We start from the raw sequence: 3,918 nt of genomic DNA, 5'->3' as shown, positions 1-3,918 counted from the left end.
CTGTGTGGGCCACACCCCTGAACCTGCTGTATCCCAGGAGTCCAGTGCTCCCCTCCCCTCACGGGCCAGCCCAGCGCCAGTCCCAGGCCACCTGCTCTACACAGTCTTGTGAGCAGGGAGGGTGACAATTCCTTTTCTCAGTGCCATCCTCCTGCTGGTCACCTCCCCAGCTGAGCATTTAGGGCAAAGGCACAGGGAGACAGATTGTCTGCCCCCTCCTGGCACTGTGGCCGGGAAGTGTCTGACAGCTCGGCTACCCTGTCCTTGGTGCCAGGCACCGGGATGAAAGGAAACCCCTGAATGGCAGTTTGGGATCATCTAGTGCCCTGGGCCATGTAGGTTCCCTGCAAGGATTAGTGGTTTCCTCTGAAAAAGCCAAAGCCAGTCCTTCAGACAATACCTCCTCTTCTGGGGATCTCTAGCCCCTCTCCTAACCAAGCAGCCTAGGTTACAGGGGTCTCCCAGTCTGCAAAGGACAGCTTCTCTTGGAATCCCTCTGGTGATGGGCCACTCACCACCTTTCAAGGTAGCCTGATTCATCTCTAGTTGTTCCAGGCAGTTTTTCCTTCTGTTGACTCAGTTGTTTCCTCCTTGAGTCATGGCACAAAGCCTGCTGCTCTGTCTAGGGACAGTGGGGCACCAAATAAGGTATCTACTATCAAGGTATCAACAGAATGCTTGCCTCTAAGCCTGCTTCCGGAGGAATTCTGGAACTCTCACTGTCCACGGGCTACCTCTCAGACACCGAAGGTCTCCTCCTAAGGGGAGGATACTTTCAGGATTGTTGCCCCCAGAGAGCTTCCCACCCCTGCTGCAGCTGCTCCTACTGCCCCTCAGGCACCTGTCAACTCCACATTCCATTCAGCCATCACTGCAGCAGGTTTATGTTACCCCAGGCCCTGTACACAGTGCTGAGGGCGGCTGCTGGGTGTTTCCTCATGTCCTGGGCACTCTGGACCCTCTCACCCACCAAGTGCCTGTCCTGGAACACATCGCTGGGTTCTCCTAAGCTCCACTGCTACTCTTCCCCCATCAGCAAAAAGCCTGGGTCCGAGCCACCAACCCAACTACTGGGGGGCAGTGGACAGGTATCTGGGACTGGCGGGCTGTGTCTTTGGAAACAGAACCCACAGTCTTCCTCACTGAGCCCCCCCACCCCACCCCGCCCAACTCCAGGTATGTGTTTTTACTGTGATAAAGTACATATGACATAAGATTTACCATTTTAATCATTTTTAAGTACATAGTTAATATTAAGTACATTCACAGTGTTGTGCAACCATCACCGCCATCCATCTCCAGAATTTTCTCGTTTTCCCCAACTGAATCTCTGTGCCCATTAAAAAATAACCCCCATTCCTCTCTACCCCATCTTTTGGCAACCACAATCCTACTTTGTGTGCCTATAAGTTCGACCACTGTTGAACGGACTCATACAATCACACAGCATTTACATGGAAGCACACAATCAGATAGTATTTGCTCTTTGGTGACTGGCTTCTGTCACTAAGGATAATGTCCTCAAGGTTCATCCATGTTGTAACCTGTATTAGAATTTCATCCCTTTTTAAGGCTGAATAATATGCCCTTATAGGCAAATATCACATTTTGTTTATTTATTCATCCATTGATGGACACTTGGGCTGTTTCCATCTTTTTGCCCATTGTGAAGAACGCTGCCATGGACATGGGTGTACAGATATCTGCTCAAATCCAGAGTGAATCTTGGGTGTAGCGACAGAGCCACCATCCTCCGTAAACAATAACCGAATCCTCCATCAACCCTTCTAGGAAAATGGAGCCACCACCTCTTCCCTCTACCAGGATAGTTGGATCTTGGGCCCAGAAAAGTCGGGTGTCTTGCCTAAGGACACAGAACAAATGAAAGGACTATAGCATCTGAATGCAGGACATTGAGATGTTGATATTGCCAGTCCCGCCCAGTTTTTAAACAAAGCCTCAGTGTGTCTCGCTGGAGCCAACAAGTGTAGGTGGATTGAGAAAGGGGGTGATGCAGTGGTATGGGGGCTGTACTCGAAGCCACAGGTTTGGGAGACTTGTCTCAACACACACAGGAGAGGGGAAGAAAAAAAAATCAAAGCAAGTCCCAGACAATTTCTGGCTAAGAACGATACTGGAAAGGTTTGAACTGTTCTAGGAAGATTTGCTCTGTGAAGCTGCCTCCTTTCTCTGACCAGGCACCAGCTCCTCTATTCAGGCACCAGTCAGCAGTAACCCCAGCCCTCATGACCTTCAAAGAAGGCTTAACTGGACCCTCTTTCGAATATTAGAGACCTGGGTGAGCTGTTCACAAATGCACAGAACGGGGCACCATAGGGAAGGAGATTTAGGAGGAGAGAGCAAAGCTAGGTTAAGGTGGAAGAAGAGGGAGGAGGTGTGGCCAGGCAGAAATGACAAAGATTGACAGGGAAGCAGAGAGAGGGTGATGGCATTGGAACAGGGTAGGTATAAAGTGCGATGATAGGTAGCATTTACTAAGCAGCCAGGTAGTGCCAACAGCCAGGCAAGACACCAGTAGATCTTGCCTCGTTGCACAGATGAAGAGAATGAGGTTCGGGGAGATCAAGTAAATCACCCAAATTCACAGTGGCAGGATCAGCATGGAACTCAGGTCTGTATGGCTCTTTCCTCAATGCCACATAGAGAAAAACCTTGGGTTTGGATCTGGGGGCCACGGTGACAGGACCTATTAGCCTAGAAGACAAATAGTGAAGGATTGCATGACAGGGCCTATCTACTAACCCCTCCCTGAACACACACACACACACACACACACACACACACAGGCCCATTCCTTCATCTAGCTGGAAAGAACAGGATTTAGAGTCAAGAAATCAGCTTCATCTCCCCCAGTTATTGAGTGGGTGGCTTCCGGTCTCTGTATTCCATAATATTGGCCACCTTCATATCGCCCAATGAAAGTGTAACACACCTAAGTCCTCAATAAAGCTGATGGCTCCTGATAGAAGTTAAAAATATTTTAAATATTTACATTATTATCGCTATTTTTTTGTGTGTTAATTCTCACCCAAGGATATATATTTTTTTCATTAATTTTCTGAGAGACTGAAAGGGAGGAAGAGAGAGAAACAACCATGTGAAAGAGACATATTGATTGGTTGCCTCCCGGTACTGGGACTGGGAATCAAACCTGCAACCCAAGTACGTGCCGTTGATCAGGAATTGAACCTGAGACCCTTCAGTCTGCAGGATGACACTGTAACCATTGAGCAACACCAGCCAGAGCCCGCTGGTGGTGTGTTAAGAGGCCTGACCTAAACACAGTGTGAGCAACACAGCATCCAGTTGACTTTTCCAGCTCTTCACTCAGCACCAGGGCGCTAACTACCTGGCCACACCCTTCCTTGCCCATCCAAGCATTAACATCACTTCTTTCAAATGTTCCCCTGAAGGAAGTTCTGAATTCTTCTAGAGGATTAACTTCACACCCTACCAACATGGTTTTTACTCCTTTTTTATGCTCCGGGCTCTGCCTCTCTTCCCCCCTCCTTCCTGGGCAGCCCAAATATGTTTTCAAATGCATAAAAGAAAATACAGAGGACCTCAAAGGAAACCAGTCATTTTGAAATACAGTTATCATCAAAATACTTTTTAAAGTAGTGATATAGCAATATCCATGCTTCTCCATTAATGGATTAAAGAGGATCCCCTGGCAGGACAAATCACCGCTGGAGTTTTGAAGCAGGGATGTGCAGAGATGGTATTTGCAGATACCTGCTACAACTGTACAGGGATTTGAAAATATCTGTGGTCGCTGCTAACACTACTGTGGTTGGATGCCTCCATTCATAATTTCAGAAAAAGCTAAATTTCAGTTAGAAGTTAGTGAGATAAAGTGTGATTCCCGCTCCCTGCCCCCCGCCCCGCCCCCCGTGC

At 48.3% G+C, this 3,918-nt stretch overlaps 1 long non-coding RNA gene across 1 annotated transcript in view; it reads right to left on the bottom strand.

Moving 5' to 3' along the window:
- Positions 1 to 1,635: 1,635 nt before the first annotated feature.
- Positions 1,636 to 3,918, bottom strand: part of LOC107181604 — a 7,601-nt gene continuing 5,318 nt past the window's right edge. The window contains exon 3 of the long non-coding RNA XR_001512265.1: positions 1,636 to 2,715. This is a non-coding gene — a long non-coding RNA (uncharacterized LOC107181604). The remainder of the gene's footprint in view (positions 2,716 to 3,918) is intronic.

This window comes from Myotis davidii, unplaced genomic scaffold (genome assembly GCF_000327345.1).
Source record: "Myotis davidii unplaced genomic scaffold, ASM32734v1 scaffold6, whole genome shotgun sequence".
Taxonomy (NCBI): Eukaryota; Metazoa; Chordata; class Mammalia; order Chiroptera; family Vespertilionidae; genus Myotis; species Myotis davidii.
This window is presented reverse-complemented; position numbering and strand designations above follow the sequence as displayed.